Source organism: Peromyscus californicus, unplaced genomic scaffold (genome assembly GCF_007827085.1).
Source record: "Peromyscus californicus insignis strain IS unplaced genomic scaffold, ASM782708v3 Scaffold_4__1_contigs__length_199733344, whole genome shotgun sequence".
NCBI lineage: Eukaryota > Metazoa > Chordata > Mammalia > Rodentia > Cricetidae > Peromyscus > Peromyscus californicus.
This window is the reverse complement of record NW_026294562.1, coordinates 154,302,620-154,321,728: the sequence shown is the minus strand read 5'-3', so window position 1 is coordinate 154,321,728 and position 19,109 is coordinate 154,302,620.

The following is a 19,109-nucleotide window of genomic DNA, read 5'->3' as shown; positions in this document are numbered from 1 at the left end:
GAGCATGGCAACATGCAGGAAGACATAGCACTGGAACTGAGGGTTCTACATCTTGCAGGCAGCAGGAAGTTAACTGACACATTCAGTGGTATACTGAGCATAAGAATCCTCCAAGATTTCCCACAGTGACTCATTTCCATCAGCAAGGCCATACCTACTCCAACAAAGCCACACCTCCTAATAGTGCCCCTCCCTATGATATTATGGAGGCCAATCACATTTAAATGACTACATTCCACATCCTGGCCTCCATAAACTTGTAACAATATCATAATGCAAAATTCATTTAGTCCAACTTCAGAAGTCCCCATAGTCTATCACAGTTTCAACAATGTTTAAAAGTTCAAAGTCTCTTCTAAGATTAATGCAGCCTTTTAAATGTAGTCCCTTGTAAAATCAAAATAAAAAAATAGGTCACATGGTTCCAGCATACAATATCACATTATATACATTACCATTAAAAAATACAAGGAAAGGAGCAGAATGAAGAAATATTGGACCAAAATAAGACTGAAAATCAGCTGGGGAAACTCCAAACTCTGCAGCTCCATGTCTGATGTCAAAATGCAGTTCAGATTTCCAACTCTATTCAGTTTTGTTGACTGCAACACACTTCTTGGGCTGATTCTACACCCTGTTAGCAGCTATCCTCAGCAGATATCCCAAGACTCTGGCATCTCTAACATCTTGGGGTCTCCAAGGTAATTCAGGCTTCAACTTCGCACTTTCACACAATGGCCTACCTATTAGGCCTCCATTCAGGGGTTCCCCTGACATATACCTGGCCTCAGTGGCTTTCTTTAGGCACACTCTATAACTTGTTTCTTTTATTTTTAACTCTAAAGACAGAATCACACGTTCAAAGCTGCCAAGTTCCGCTGCTTACTAGGACTGGAAAATGGTTCCTTAATTCAATTATATCTTCATCAGCTTTCTGTCATTCACTGCTTAAGCTTGGCTGCCCTGAAACTTGCTCTATAGACCAGTCTGGCTTCAACTCTGAGATCCACCAGCGTCTGTTTCCCAGTGCTGTCATTATAGTTATGCACCACCACACCTGGCTCCAAGTTTGTCTTGAATTAACACATTGGAAACTTAGCTTGGTAGGATCTTGCCTTAAGCTCACCACTCCCTTTATTCCCTTTCTTAATCTATGTTGTTGAGCATAGAATACAGCTCCATTCTACTTCCTGGTGCTCCTTTTCTCCTCAAAATTTACTTTTATTAGTTTATCCTGCTCAACTTGCTCCTTTTCATTATAAATCTTAATTAGCGTTATCACTAATGTCTACACTAGAGAGTCTACACTAGACTAATTTGAGATTTCTTCTTTTTTATTTTATTTTATTTTTCTTTATTAAGAAATTTTCTGCTCACTCCTCATGCTATCCACAGACCCCCCTCCTCCTTACCCCCAGCCATCTTTCCCAAGCCACCCCACATCCCCACATCCTTCAAATCATGGTCTCCCATGGGGAGTCAACAGAGCCCAGCACACTGAGCCTAGGCAGGTCCAAGCCCCTTCCCACTGCACCAAGGCTGTGCAAGGTGTCACACTACAGGCACTGGATTCCCAGAAGCCTGCCCATGCACCAGGGACAGATCCCAGTCCCCCTGCCTTGGTGCCCCCCAAACAGTTTGAGCCAAACAACTGTCTTCTGTGTCCAGAGGGCCTAGTTCAAAACCATGGGGGCTCCACAGCCACCAGTCCACAGTTCATGGGCTTCCACTAGTGTGGTCCGTCATCTCTGCACATCCTCCCATCATGATCTCAATGTCCCTCGCCTGCAGTATCTCTCCTCTCTCTCATCAATTGGATTCCCAGAACTCAGCCTGGTGCCTGGATATGGATCTCTGTATCTGCCACCATCTATCACTGGTCAAAGACTCTATGATGACAGCTAGGTTACTTGCTAGGCTAGTCACAAGAGTAGACCGGTCCAGGTACCCTCTGGACCATTGCCAGCAGACCAAGGTGGGGTCAACCTTGTGGAATCCTGAGAGCCTCCACAGCACCCTGCCTCTTCCTATTCCCATGATGTCCTCATCTATCATGGTATCTTCCTCCCTGCCCTCCCACTCTGTCCCTGTTCCAACTTGACCCTCCCATTTCCCTATGTTCTCATCCCCTACTACTCACCCTCTGCCACCCCCCCCCCCCACACCCAGTCCACTCATGTAGATCTCATCCACTTCTCCTTCACAGGATCATCCATGTGTCCCTCCCAGGGTCTTTTCCTGTTAGCTAGCCTCTCTGGAGTTGTGGGTTGCAGTCTGGCCATCCCTTCCCTCCCATTTAGTATCCACTTATGAGAGTACATGCTATGTTTGTTCTTCTGAGTCTGGGTTCCCTCACTCAAGATGCTATTTTCTAGATCCATCCATTTGCCTGCAAATTTCATAATATCATTGTTTTTTTACTGCTGAGTAGTAAGTACTCCATTATGAATATGTGCCGAATTTTCTTTATCCATTCTTCAGTTGAGGAGCATCTATGTTGTTTCCAGGTTCTTGCTATTATGAAAAATGCTGATATGAACATAGTTGAGCATGTGTCCTTGTAGTAAGATTGAGCATTCCTTGGGTATATGCCCAAGAGTGGTATAACTGGGTCTTGAGGAAGACTTATTCCCAATTTTCTGAGAAAATGCCATACTGTTTTCCAGAGTGACTGCACAAGTTTGCATTCCCACCAACAGTGGAGGAGTGTTTCCCTTGCTCCACATCCTCTACAACATAAGCTGTCTTCAGTGTTTTTGATCTTAGCCATTCTGACAGGTGTATGATGGTATCTCAGAGTTGTTTTGATTTGCATTTCCCTGATTTCTAAGGATGTTGAGCAATTCCTTAAATGTCTTACAGCCATTTGAGATTCTTCTGTTGAGAATTCTCTGTTAAGTTCTGTAGCCCATTTTTTAAATCGATTGTTCAGTATTTTGATGTCTAGCTTTTGGTGTTCTTTATATATTTTAGAGATCAGCCCTCTGTCAGATGTGGGGTTGCTGAAGATCTTTTTCCATTCTGTAGGCTGTCGTTTGGTCTTGTTGACCATGTCTTTTGCTCTACAAAAACTTCTCAGTTTCAGGAGGTCCCATTTATTGATTGTTTCTCTCAGTGTCTGTGCTACTGGTGTTATATTCAGGAAGTGGTCTCCTGTGCCAATTTGTTCCAGATTACTTCCTAATTTCTCTTCTATCAGGTTCAGTGTAACTGGACTTACATTGAGGTCTTTGATCCATTTGGACTTAAGTTTTGTGCATGGTGACAGATATGGATCTATTTGCAATCTTCTGCATGTTGACATCCAGTTATGCCAGCACCATTTGTTGAAGATGCTTTCTTTTTTCCATGATACAGTTTTGGCTTCTTTTTTGAAAATCATTTGTTCATAGGTATATGGATTGATGTCAGGGTCTTCAATTTGATTCCATTGGTCCACATGTTGGTTTTTATGCTAGTACCAAGCTTTTTTTTATTACTATAACTCTATAGTAGAACTTGAGGTTGGGGGTCATGATGCCTCCAGAGGTTGCTTTATTATACAGGATTCTATTAGCTATCCTAGGTTTTTTGTTTTTCCATATAAAGTTAAATATTGTTCTTTCCAGGTCTGTGAAGAATTGTGTTGGGATTTTGATGGGGATTACATTGAATCTGTAAATTGCTTTTGGTAAGATTGCCATTTTTACTATGTTGATTATACAATCCACTAGCATGGGAGGTCTTTCCATTTTCTGATATCTTCTTCAATTTCTTTCTTCAGAGACTTAAAGTTCATATCATACAGGTCTTTCACTTGCTTAGTTAGAGTTACCCCAAGGTATTTTATATTATTTGTGGCTATTGTAAAGGGTGATGTATCTCTGATTTCCTTCTCAGCTTCTCTGTCAATTGTATATAGGAGGGCTGCTGATTTTTTTGAGTTAATCTTGCATCCTGCCACTTTACTGAAGGAGTTTATTAGCTGTAGGAGTTCCCTGGTACAATTTTTGGGGTCACTTATGTATACTATCATATTGTCTGCAAATAATGAATGTTTGACTTCTTCCTATCCAATTTGTATCCCCTTGATCTCCTTTTGTTGTCTTATTGCTCTAGCTAGAATTTCAAGTACTATATTGTATAAGTACGGGGAAAGTGGGCAGCCTTGTCTTGTTCCTGATTTTAGAGGAATTGCTTTTAGTTTCTCTCCATTTATTTTGATGTTGGCTGTTGGTTTGCTCTAAATTGCCTTTATTATGTTCCTTGTAGTCCTGATCTCTCTAAGACCTTTATCATGAAGTGATTTTGGATTTTGTCAAAGGCTTTTTCAGCATCCAATGAGATGATCATGTGTTTTTTTTCTTTCAGTTTGTTTATATGGTGTATTACATTGACAGATGTTTGTATGTTGAACCATCCTTGCACCCCTGGGATGAAGGCTATCTTTCATAACCAACAGAATGCAAGAGATGGAAGAGCAGATCTCTGGCGTTGAAAACACAGTAGAAGGAATAGATTCATCAGTCAGAGAAAACACTAAAACCAAAAAGTCATGACCCAAAATGACCAGGAAATTTTGGACACTATGAAAAGACCAAACCTAAGAATAATAGGGATGGAAGAAGGTGAAGAATACCAACTCAAAGGCACAGAAAATATATTCAACAAAATCATAGAAGAAAACTTTCCCAACCTAAAGAAGAAAATGCCTTTAGAAATACACGAAGGTTACAGAACACCAAATAGACTGGACCCAAAAAAAGTCTCCTTGCCACATAATAATCAAACCACTAAACATACAGAATAAAGGAAAAATATTTAGAGCTGCAAAGGAAAAAGGCCAAGTAACATATAAAGGCAGGCCCATAAGAATAATACCTGACTTCTCAATGGAGAATCTAAAAGGAAGAAGGTCCTGGACAGATGTAATGTAGATACTAAGAGACCATGGATGCCAACCCAGACAATTTATACCCAGCAAAACTCTCAATATAGACAGAGTAAACAAAATATTCTGTGATAAAACCAGATTTAAACAATATCTCTCCACAAATTCAGCCCTTCAGAAAGCAATTGAAGGAAAATCCAACCTGAGGAAGTTAGACACACCCATGAAAACACAGGCAATAGATAGTCCCATACCAACAAATACCAAAGAAGGGAAACATACAACACTACCACCAAAAAATAACAGGAATTAACGATAACTGGTCATTAATATCCTTCATTATCAATGGTCTCAATTCACCTATAAAAAGATACAGGCTAACAGAATGGATACAAAAACAAGATCCATCCATTTGCTGCATGCAAGAAACACACCTCAACTTCAAAGACAGACACTACCTCAGGATAAAAGGCTGGGATGGGTTTAAGAAGCAAGCTGGTGTAGCTATCCTAATATCTAATAAAATAGACTTCAAACTAAAATCAATTGAAAGAGCTCAGGAAGGACACTACATATTTATCACAGGGAAAATCCGACAAGATGAAGTCTCAGTTCTGAATATTTATGCCCCAAGTACAAGGGCACCGACATTCATAAAAGAAACATTACTAAAGCTTAAATCACACATCAAACCCCATACAGTAGTAGTGGGAGACTTCAACACCCCACTCTCACCAATGGACAGGTCTGCTAGACAGAAACTTAACAGAGAAAAAAGGGAACAATCAGACATTACAACTCAAATAGACTTAATAGATATCTACAGAATATTCCATCCTAACAAAAAAGAATATACCTTCTTTTCAGCACCCCATGGAACTTTCTCCAAAATCCACCACATGCTTGGTCACAAAGCAAATCTCAACATATACAAAACAATTGACATAACCTCCTGTATCTTATTGGACCACCATGGCTTAAAGTTAGATTTCAGCAACAACAAAAATTACAGAAAGCCTACAATCTCATGGAAACTAAATAATGCCCAATTGAATCCCCAATGGGTCAAGGAAGAAATAAAGAAAGAAATTAAAGATTCCCTAGAATTCAATGAAAATGAATGTACAACATTCCCAAACTTATGGGACATCTTGAAAGCAGTGCTAAGAGGAAAATTCACAGCTCTAAATGCCCACATTAAGAAGTTGGAGAAATCTTACACTAGTGACTTAAAAGCACAACTGAAAGCTATAGAACAAGAAGAAGCAAACTCATCCAGGAGAAACAGATGCCAGGAAATAATATTGAGGGCTGAAATCAATAAAATAGAAACAAAGAGAACAATACAAAGAACCAATGAAACAAAGAGTTGGTTCTTGAGAAAATCAACAAGATAGACAAGTCCTTATCCAAATTAACCAAAAATCAGAGAGAGAGAGAGCATCCAAATTAACAAAATCAGAAATGAAAAGGGGGACATAACAACAGACATTGAGATTTCTTCTGCCAATGAAATTAATCTAAACTGCTTCCCTTTAGTCTCAAGCAGACTCTTTAGACAAGTGCAAAAGGCAACATTCTAAAATTCTCTTCTGAAACATTTTGAGTGAGCCTCAGACAGGTCAAATAACACTTAGCACCTCTGTCTTTGATGCTTCTACTAGTATGGCTCAGTAAGCCGTGCTTAAAACATTACACTGCTTTCATAACTCAAGGTTCCAAAATCCAAAGTTCTTCAAACAAACACATGATCAGGCACATCACAGCAATATCCCATTTCTTGGTACCAACTTCTGTCACAGTTAAGGTTTTTTATTGCTTTGGAGAGATACCATGACCATAGCAACTCTTATTAAGAAAACATTTAATTGGTGTGGCTCACTTACAGTATAGAGGTTTAGTCCATTATCATCAAGATGGGGAGCATGGCAGTATACAGGCAGACATAGTGCTGGAGTAGCTGAAAGCCCTACATTTTTCAGGCAACAGGAAGGTAAGTGACACATCAGTATTCTGAGCACAGGAAATCTCAAAGCTCATCCTTACAATGACACACTTCCTCCAACAATGCCAAACCCTCACCAACAATGCCACACCTAATAGTGCAACTCCCAATGAGATTATGGGAGCCAATTACATTCAAACTACCAAAGCTTGATATTGGGTCTTCATGGAAACTGCATGTTTGACAGTGGACCACCAAGATACCGTAAGACCTGAACTGCTGACCCATGAGCTGGGTGCTATCGTACCCACTGAGTCGTAAAGTAGAATGTGCTTAACCACATTCTATTGTCAAATGGAAGTGGTATATATGAGATTGGGCCTGAGCAAGTCATGAAGCTACATGAAAAAGTTGCCCAAATGTCTATACTTTCTTCTCCTATTACAATACTGTCTGCTGCCAAACATCCAACTATGGCCTCATGGAATGTTTCATAGGATGAGTTGACTGTGGAAAGGAAGACTAGGACCTGGCTCAAGAGGGTTCACAGGAGAATAATATTAATATGTGACTGAGAAGTTGTTCCTGTGATATTTTGGTGAAGAATGTGGCTGCTTTTTGCCCTTGTCTGAAGAGTCTGCCTGAGGTCAAAGTGAAGGTATTTGGATTAATTCTGTGGACAGAGGAAATCTCCAAACAGCCTAGTATTGACTCTGGTATGTGGTTGGTAGTATTAACTCTAACAAAGATTTATAATGAAAAGGAGGAAGCTGAGAAAGGAAAATACAAAATATACAATTTGAGGACAAAAGGAGCACCAGGAAGCAAAATGGAGTCCTGTGTTCAAGGAGATAAAGAGATTTAGAAATGGAATAAAGGGAATGGTGACATCAGGGCAAGATCCCACCCAGCTAGGCTTCCAACTTCTGAAAATAGATTAAAAAAAAGCTCAAAACTGGGTGTAGTGGCTCATGCCTTTAATACCAGCCCTCTGGTAGCAAAGGCAGGTGTATCTCTTTATTTGAGGTCATCCTGGTCTACAGAAAAGGTTCCAGTACAACCAAGCTCAGCCAGTAAAAGGAATTATTAAAAAGAAAAGATGTAATTGAGAGTTGTCTGAGTTCAAAGCCAGCCAGGTCTACAAAGCAAGTTGCAGGACAGCCAACTGAGGAAGTGAAGGAAACCATGGAAAATAGAAGCTGGTAAAGATGTAAATGAACAAGGGGGGCATGTTCCAGCCCCAACCACCAACACAAATTGCCTGCTTTGGCTGCATGATTCTGTCTTTAGAGAGTGACAGATAGAAGAAAGAGTTTATGGAATCTCTCTGTGCTACTAAGGAAAGCTACTAAAGCCAGGCATGTATCAGTGACTTCTCTGAGCTGAGGTTAGAAAGTATTGTAGAAAGTTGTGTATGTAAAGCCTGGATTGCTTTGAAGATGTCAAGATGTTGGAGATGCCAGAGCTGTGGGATATCTGCTGAGGAAAGCTGCTAACAGGGAGTGGAAACAGCCCAAGAGAGAGAAATATTTTGCAGTCAATGAAGCTGAAAATAGGTGGAGATCTGGAGTGTTTTGACATCAGATATGGAGATGCAGTTTGGAGTTTGCCTAATTGATTTTTGGGTCTGCTTTGGTCCAGCAATTACTCACTATACTCATTTCCATATTTTTTGGAAAGGTAAAGTATATACTGTGTCATTTTATGTTGATCAAGTAGTCTTAATCCCAGGGATGCAAGGGTGGTTCAACATACGAAAGTCTGTCAATGTAATACACCATATAAACAAACTGAAAGAAAAAAACCACATGATCATCTCACTAGATGCAGAAAAGGCATTTGACAAAATCCAATACCCCTTCATGATAAAGGTCTTGGAGAGATCAGGAATACAGTGAACATACCTAAACATAATAAAGGAAATTTACAGCAAGCCAACAGCCAACATCAAAGTAAGTCAGGAACAAGGCAAGGCTGCAAACTCTCCCCATACTTATTCAATATAGTACTTGAAGTTCTAGCCAGAGCAATAAGACAACAAAAGGAGATCAAGGGGATGCAAATTGGAAAGGAAGAAGTTAAGCTTTCACTATTTGCAGATGACATGATAGTATACATAAATGACCCCAAAAATTTGACCAAGGAACTCATACAGCTTATAAACACCTTCAGCAATGTAGCAGAATATAAGATTAACTCAGAAAATCAGTAGCCCTCCTATATACAATGGACAAATGGGCTGAGAAAGAAATCAGAGATATACCACCGTTTACAATAGCCACAAATGATAAAAAATACCTTGGGATAACTCTAACTAAGTAATCGAAGGACCTGTATGACAAGAACTTTAAGTCCCTGAAAAAAGAAATTGAAGAAGATGTCAGAAAATGGAAAAATCTCCCATGCTTATGGATAGGTAGGATTAACATTGTAAAAATGGCAGTCTTACCAAAAGCAATCTACAGATTCAATGCAATCCCCATTAAAATACCAACACAATTCTTCACAGACCTGGAAAGAACAATACTCAACTTCATATGGAAAAACAAAAAATCCCAGGATAGCCAAACAAATTTTGTACAATAAAACAACCTCTGGAGGCACCACAATTCCTGACTTCAAGCTCTACTATAGAGCTACAGTAATAAAAACAGGTTGGTACTGGCATGAAAACCAACATGTGGAGCAATGGAACTGAACTGAGGACCCTGACATTAATCTGCACACCTATGAACATATGATTTTCAACAAAGAAACCAAAACTATACCATGGAAAAAAGAAAGCATCTTCAACAAATGGTGCTGGCATAACTGGATGTCAACATGTAGAAGGCTGCAAATAGATCCATATCTGTCACCGTGCACAAAACTTAAGTCCAAGTGGATCAAAGACCTCAACATGAATCCAGTTACACTGAATCTGATAGAAGAGAAAGTAGGAAGTAGTCTTGAATGCATTGACACATGAGATCACTTCCTAAATATGACACCAGTAGCAAAGACACCGAGAGAAACAATTAATCAATGGGACCTCTTGAAACTGAGAAGCTTTTGTAGGACAAAGGACATGGTCAACAAGACAAAATGACAGCCTACAGAATGGGAAAAGTGATCTGCTTTTGAATTTTGATTTTACAGGGGATTACAGTTAAGAGGTTGCATGAATCTCAGAAGAGACTTTGAACTTTAAACTTTTAAATAAGTTTGACAATGTTATAGACTATGGGGACTTTTGAAGTTAGACTGAATGCGTTTTCACATTATGATATTTCTAAAATCCTGTGGCGGCCAGGAAATGGAATCTTGTGGCTTAAAAGAAAATGGCTCCCATAAGGAGTGCCACTTTTAGGAAGTATGTCTCTGTTAGGGTAGGTATGGCCTTATGGGAGGAAGTGTGTCACTGTGGGGATGGACCTTGAGGTCTACTTTGTTCAAGCTATGCTCAATGTGGTAGACAGTTTACTTCCTGTTGCCTCTGGATCAAGATTTAGAACTCTCAGTTCCTTCTTTTACACCATGTCTCTCTGTATGCTGCCTTGTTGTGCCATGATGGTAATGGACTAAATCTCTGAAACTGTAAGTCAACCTCAATTAAATGTTTTCCTTTCTAGGAGTTACTGTAGTAATAGTGTCTCTTCACAGCAATAGGAACCCTAAGTAAGAAAGAAATTGGTCCTAGGTGCTAGGGTTTTGCTGTTATAGGGCTTGCCACTCTTTTATTCAAAGGAATATGGGTCTATTGCATTGTGGAGCAAGGCTCTACCATCATATGCAGACAACTATTTTCCCTTTGAAAGACAGTCTGTGGCCTGTGTCTTAGTTTGGTTTTTATTGCTGTGAAAACACACCATGACTATGGCAACTTGTATCAAGAAAATATATACTTGGGGTGGCTTGCTTATAGTTCCAGATGTTCAGCCCTTTGTAATCATGGAGGTGAGCATGACAACATGTAGGAAGACATAGCACTGGAACAGAGACTGCTATATCTTGCAGGCAACAGGAAGTCAAGTGACACATTCAGTGGTATCCTGAGCATAAGACATCTCAAAGTCCTCCCCACAGTGACACATTTCCTTCAGTAAGACCATACCCCTTTCAACAAAGCTACATCTCCTATTAATGATAATGGGACCCAATTACATTCAATCTACCGCATTACACTCCTTGGTCTCCATAAGCTTGTAACAATATCATAATGCAAAATTCATTTAGTCCAACTTCGAAAGTCCCCATAGTCTATCACTGTCTTAACAATGTTTAAAAGTTTGAAGTTCAAAGTCTCTTCTGATATTAATGCAACCTCTTAAGTATAATCCCCTGTAAAAGCAAATAAAAAAACAGATCACATACTTCCAACACATAATGGAACATGATTACCATTCCTAAATTCAGGGAAGAGAGCATAGTGAGGAAATACTGGACCAAAGCAAGACTGAAAACCAAGTGGGCAAACTCCAAACTCTTCATCTCCATGTCTTATGTCAAAAATGCAGTTCAGATTTCCAACTCTGTTCAGCTTTGTTGACTCCAACACACTACTTTCTCTTGGGCTGGTTCCACTCATTGCTAACAGTTCTCTGTGGCAGGTATTCCACAACTCTGGCATTGCTAACATCTTGGGTTCTCAAAGGCAATTTAAGATTCAATTTCACAGCTTCACAAAATGGCCTTGTACTAGACCTCCATTCACAGACACCCCTGACACATGCATGGACCCAGTGGCTCTCCTTAGGCATGGAAGCAAATTCAATAACCTGTTTCTTCAGTCCTTCACTCTGATGCCAGAACCACATGACCAAAGCTTCCAAGTTCTCCTACTTGCTGGTCATGGCCCCCTCATTCAATCACATCTTCACCTGCTTTCTGTCCTTCACTGCCTAAGCTTGGCTGCTCTGAAACCTCCTCTGTTGACCAGATTGGCCTCAAAGTCAGAGATTTTCCAGCCTCTGTTTTCCCAGTGCTGGAATTAAAAGTGTGCTCCACCACATGTGGCTCTAATCTTTTCCTTATTTTTTTCCCCACAAATTGGAAACTTAGCTGGATGTGATCTTTCCTTAAGGTCACTATTCTCTTTGTTGCATTTCTAATCTGTTTATATCCTTGACCACAGTACTTATTTCTTACTACACTTTTTGGTGTTCCTTTACTCCTTAAATTTACATTTTGTAATTTATCCTGCTTAGCTTGCTCCTTTTCATTATAAATCTTCACTAGAATTATCACCAATAACTACTTTGCAGAGTCTATACTAGACTATTTTGAGATTTCCTCTGACAATGGAATTAATCCAAACCTTTTCACTTTAGCCTCAGGTAGACTCTTTGGACAATGGCAAAGGCAGTCACTTTCTTCACCAAGATATCACAAGAATGATCACTAGGCAACGTATTAAAATTCTTTTCCTCTGAATCCTTTTGAGTAAGCCTCCAATAGTTCAAATAACTCTTAGCACCACTGTGTTGCATGTTCCTAGTAGTATGGCCCATTGAGCATTGCTTAATGTATTCTACTGGTTTTCTAACCCTAAGTACCATAATCTAAATTCCTTCAAACAAAGACATGGTCCAGCTATCACAGCAGTACCCAAATCCCTGGTACCAACTTCTGTCTTAGTTAGGTTTCTATTGCTGTGGAATGACAGCATGACCACAGCATCTTTTATAAAGAAAGTATTTAATTGGGGTGGCTCAGGAACTTCCAAATTATAGGATTAGCACATATCTCTCAATACTAACCTTCAATGTAAATTGTTTTAACTCTGCTTGACTAGGTGACAAAGCATCCTCCATTTGTTTACTATCTGAAATCAACACATTTCTACTGACAAAAACGTACATAGATTGAAAACAAAAGGGTGAAAATAATATTATAAATGAATGGTATATGAAAGAATGAGAGTATCAGTACTCCTATCTGGCACAATAAACTTCAGAAAACAGAAGTAAAAAAGATGCATCCTACTAAATGGATCATTCATCAAGAAGTAGTTGGGGTCTGCGAGAAGTCCCACAGAAGAGCACCATGCATGGATGCAATCAACAAGAGTATTTTTTTTAAATCTCAAGAGTAAAGGTACCAGCATACTGGGGCTGCACATCCTACAAATATGCAAAATGGTGACCCTGAGAGAAGCTCCCAGGCTTCTTTTATACACAGCTGAAGGAATTCCTAAGACAGTGAGAACATTCTATTTAGAATTGGCATATAAAAGTGACAATCATATAATTCCATTTCTAATTTGTTAGGGCTAGTAAGGGTGGGCTAAGTGTATAACTTTTCCATTCTTGGGCAAGCATGGGCAAGTCCCAGACTTTATCCTTAATTTGTTATTACCTTTTGGGGAGGGGTTTGGCCAAGGCCTAGTAAGTGTAGGACCTAAGGCATAGTTTTTAACTTAGGTATTAGAAACCTGTCAAGGCATTTGTCTGGCCTTCTCAGAAGTAATATCTGCATGTTCTTGTGTGTGTATGTGTATGTGTATGCGTGTGTGTGTCTGTGTGTACACACGTGCCAGTAAATTCAACTACATAATGGTGGCTTAACATACAACTTATTTTTGCTTCTTCCTTTGTTTTTTTGAAACAAGTTATCACTGTGTAGACCTGGCTAGCTTGACACTCACTATGTAGCATATGCTGGCCTTGAACCCATGAAAATCTACATGTCTTTGCTTCTAGACTGCTGGGATTACAGGCAAATGCTATTACACCTGATTCCAACATTTATTAATGAATTATTCATAACATAAATTGACAAGGAAGCCTCTGAGATAAACCACTTTAGCTAAAAGAGACTTAATATACAAAAGCCTAGCACTCCAACCAATAACTCTGGAGCACACATACTTCTCAACAATACACAAAGTTTTCTCTGAAGTATTTCGGCTCATAAAACAGTCTTCATAAAGGCCAAAAAATTGAAATGCTTCCTGTCTTATAACACCAAATACAAGTAGAAATGAACAACAAAAGAAAGAACAGAAAACATGCAAAGACATAAAGATTGTATGATCAATGAATTATAAAAATAAGACACCAAATTAGGAAAGAGACTGAGTGAAGAAAGAGATCAATAGAAAGCAGGGGATGACAGAGAGTAATAGAGGGTGAATGTGCTCAAAATGAATTGTTTACTCATATGAAACTGAAAATAAAGTAATAGCAGCAATGATAAGGTTTATGAACAGATAGAAGTATACACAATGAATAAGTTTTTTTCCAAGAATGCATTGATCCTTCAACATAAAAATGTTAATAAATATAACATAACATATAAATAAAATGAAGAAAGAAAACTAATAATTTCAAAGGATTAAAAAAAATGACATTGGCAATACTGAATGTCTCCTCAGGATGAAAACTCTTAAGAAATTTGGAACAGGAACATGATACCCTAAGATAGTAAAGGTGATGTATTACAGCCAGTAGTTTAATGAATGACATCACCTCTTAAATTTATGAATAAGACCAGTACATCCTTCATCCCTCTTTTCTTCATCATTGTGCTTGAAACCTTAGGAAAAATAATAAATCAAGAAAAAGTAAAGGAACCATTCACAGTTTCTCTTTTTAATATAATAGGGTACATACTTTAAAAAAAAAACCATAGAAGCCTCTCACAGAGTATCAGAAATTCAAGATGGGAACAATTTTACAATTTCATGTTTAGTTTGTGTTGGGCCTTTGTATTCTCTTTTTTAGGAATGAATGTATATATGTGGATTTATAGTGTTGGGTGATTTAAGTGATGTAGAAAATAAAAATGCAAATGCAAGAGAAGACATTAGAACAGGCACAGACCAAGTGATGGAGAAATTCTCAATATTCCTAAATCTCTTTGGTGGACAGCCTGAAGTATATTCAGTTAACAATAATTGATGATTGTTGGTAGGACATTGAAATAAAGACCAAAGACAGCTTTGTTGAGCAGCAGGAAGCGCTTAGGTGCACAGCATGACAATAATGTGTTCATTTGAGATGATTACTGAACAGCAGAAGGAGGTCATCATCTGTAGTTGGAAGTTTTCCTGTGACCCACCCATCTACAGCTGCTCAGATCCCAATAAACTCACAGAGGCTTATATTAATTACAAACTGTATGGCCATAGACTCAGGCTTATTACTGATTAGCTCTTACACTTAAATTAACCCATAATTCTTATTTTTGTTTAGCCACATGGCATGGTACCTTTTCTCAGTTCTGTCTTGTCATCTTGCTTCCTCTGTATCTGGCTGGTGACTCCTGACTCAGCCTTTCCTTTTCCCAGAATTTACCTTGTCTGTTCACCCCACCTATACTTCCTGCCTGGCTACTGGCCAGTCATCATTTTATTTATCAACCAATCAGAACAACACATTTACAGCATACAGAATGACATCCCACAGCTCTTCCCCTTTTCTGTCTAATCAAAAAGGAAGGTTTTAATTTTAAAATAGTAATATTACATATGAATGGATCTTGTTTTTGTATCCATTCTGTTAGCCTGTGTCTTTTTATAGGTGAATTGAGACCATTAATATTGATGGATATTAATGATCAGTTATTGTTAGTTCCTGTTATTTTTTGGTGGTAGTGATGTATGTTTCCCTTCTTTTGTATTTGTTGGTATGGGACTATCTATTGCCTGTGTTTCATGGGTGTATCTACTTCCTTAGGTTGGATTTTTCCTTCAATTGCTTTCTGAAGGGCTGAATTTGTGGAGATATATTGTTTAAATCTGGTTTTATCATGGAATATTTTGTTTACTCTGTCCATGTTGATTGAGAGTTTTGCTGGGTATAAATTGTCTGGGTTCGCATCCATGGTCTCTTAGTATCTGCATAACATCTGTCCAGGACCTTCTGCCTTTTAGAGTCTCCATTGAGAAGTCAGGTATTATTCTTATGGGTCTGTCTTTATATGTTACTTGGCCTTTTTCCTTTGCAGCTCTTAATATTTTTTTCTGTATGTTTAGTGGTTTGATTATTATGTGGCAAGGGGACTTTGTTTTTGGATTCAGTATATTTGGTGTTCTGTAACCCTCCTGTATTTTTACAGGCATTTCCTTCTTTAGGTTGGGAAAGTTTTCTTCTATGATTTTGTTGAATATGTTTTCTGTGCCCTTGAGTTGGTATTCTTCTCCTTCTTCTATCCCTATTATTCATAGGTTTGGTCTTTTTATGGTGTCCTAATTTCCGGGACATTTTGAGTCATGACTTTGTTGGCTTTAGTGTTTTCCTTGACTGATGAATCTTTTTCTTCTACTGTATCTTCAACGCCAGAGATCCTCTCTTCCATCTCTTGCATTATGTCTTTATTCTCATACCTGAACACCCCAGCCCCTAGGCTTTGGGTCCAGGGGCACAACTCTGTGCCCCTACACTACCACCCACTGCAGATTCAGGCCAATTGACAGGCAGACCTCCTGCACAGAGGTCAGACTACCCTCATCCCCCATCAGACCCTGTAACCCAAGCCACACCTCCCCCAAATCCCAACCACCCTCCTAGACTGAAACTGTTCCCTGAGACAGAGAATGCCAGCACCCAACTTCATGAAGAGGCCAGTTGGTAGGAGACCTTTTGCAGACAGGTCAGATTACCACCATCTATCACACCCTAAGACTGCAGCTACTCCTTGAGACAGAGCCCACTAGCACCAGTTGGATTAAGAGCTGCTCCCTAAGACATAAAGTCCATCAGCATCAACTAGACCAAAAGATCCCACTGGATCAAGAGTACCAATCAGACCAAGATAGACTCCCTCAGACACAGACACCACTTGCACCAAGTGGAGAAAGAGATGGGTAGACACCAGTGCAAAAATACAGTCAACAACATAAAATCCAATATGGCTCCATCAGAAGCTACATCAGCAAGACCTGAATATCCCAACACAGAAGAAACAGAAGATATCTACCATAAAATGACTTTAAGAATATATTAGAAATCTTAAAAGAAGAAAGGAAAAATTCCCTTAAAGAAATCAAGGAAAAGTCAAACAATAAAATGGGAAGAAATCAGTAAATCCCTTGAAAGACAAAAGAAAGCAATTAAACAAGTGAGGGAAATAGTTCAAGATTTCAAAACTAAATGAAGTCAATAAAGAAGACACAATCTAAGGTAATGCTGGATGTGAAAAATCTGAGTAAATGAACAGGAACTACAGATGCAAGTATAACCAACAGAATGGGCCCTCACTGGGGCTCCTTCTGGATATCCTATTGTTGTCTTGTGTCACAGAGATCCTGCAGCTTTGGATCAGCAGGTCCAGTCTCTTTATATGCTCCAGAAGTTCATAGATGGGGATGATATTGGAATAAGCTAACTCATAGCTCTGGTTCTGGGCCTGGGTCGTAGCTGGGTTGGTCAGCCCATCAGCTTTCCCTCATTGACATAACCAGGGTGAACTCTTCAGTACTGCCCCAGCTAGCTCACCCAAAGCATCAGGCAACAAAAAGAAGGGCCATTTCTCCTGTTCTCATGCCCTTGGCCTGGCCCACCCACACTCACATCACCAGGATCAGCTGTACTGTTTCTTCCAGGCATGATGTATGGCTCACTCTCCTGATTAGAACTACCTACATTTTATCCCATAGATTAAGGTATGCTTTATTTTCATTCAGTTATTAAAAGTTTTTAATTTTCTTTTTGATTTCTGTCTTGACCCAATTTTCAGTAAGTAGTGAGTATTTCAGTTTCCATAAGTTTGCTGTTTCTATTGTTGTTGATATCTAGCTTTAATTCATGGATTTCAAGTTAGGATTAGTGTATTATTTTAGTTTTCTTTTGTATGTTGACACTTGCTTTGTGTTATATATAATATGTAGTCAAATTAGCCAAAAGTTCAATGGGCTGTTGAGAAGAGAGGGTATTTGTCTTAGTTACTCTTAAATTGTTATGACAAAACACCATGACCAGACAAGTTATAGAAGAAAGAGGTAAATTGGGTATCTTAGTCACTGTTCTATTGCTGTGATGAAATCCTATGACCAAGAAAACTCTTCTGAAGAAAGCATTCAATTTAGGGCTTCCTTACAGTTTTAGAAGTTTAGTCCATAATCATCATGTCATATGTATAGAATTAGAAAAGAAGCTGGAGCTTGCATTGTGATTTGATCGACAAGAGAGAGACTCTGGGTTTGACAAGGAATTTTGAAATCTCAAAGCCCAACACCAGAGACACATTTCCTCCAACAAAGCCACATCTATCCTTTTTTCCGGTTCAAGTTTATTTACATAAGGCATTCTACAGTGTATTTAAAAAATCTTTTAAAGTCTGAGGAAGATATAATATATTGCATCTTTTCCATTCTCACTATTGTTTTTTAAATTTAACATAATTTCTTTATTGAATCTCTGGGACCTTCACATTATGTACCCTAATTTTGCCTAATCCCTCCATATCCTCCACTTATCCCTGTAGTGTCCCAAAAAGAATATTTAAAAAAATCAAACCAATTCAAAACAAAACAAGCAAACAAAATAAAAAAGAAATAAAAAAGAAAAAACAGAAAACCCAACAAAACAAACAAACAAACAAATCTCTTTGCTCCTCCATCTTTCCCACCTCTCCAACACCTCTTCATTTGTCCTGATGGCTTTGGGAGCTGTAGTGTGTCACACATTATACCCTTTTGTCCAATAAGCTCTATTTGCAAAATTCACTGCAATGAGTCATTGGTCTGGTTCAAGGTCACTGGTTTCTTGTGCACCTTCATCACTGGATCTTCACCAAAACTCTCTCAGACATCCCTCAGCCATCCCAAGTCATGGAGATCTCTGTGAGTATCATTTCACCAGAGCAGTCCCTTTACCAGCTCCAGCAGGTTCTAGATAGGATAGATGTTAGGGTGAGCCAACCCCACCTTAGGTGGCAGTTGAGCTGATCTATAGGGCCATGAACCCAGACATAGCCCTTCCAGCAACCAGGGCTGGGACAACACCATGGCCCTGGTGGTAGCACAGGCCACTCAAATGTGTATGTCCCATTCTGCAGTATGGCCTCAAGACTCCAACAAGGCCACAAGGGGTGGCCCAGCCCCTGGGGCTTCGAGTGGCCCCTGGTGGTCCACAGACTTCAACACGGACTCTGGCTGCAGTAGGATCCTGGACCCAGACATGGTCCTCAGCAGTAGCCTGGGTCTGGATGTCACCATGGCCACATTTGACAACACAGGCTTTCCAGATTGGCATGGCCCCAGTGGCAGTGTGGCCTTTGGATACCAACACAGCTCCAGGTGGTGGCCTAAACCCTAGGAATCTGAGTGGCCCTCATGCTGACAGGCACCATGGAAGTCAACCTAGACCCTGG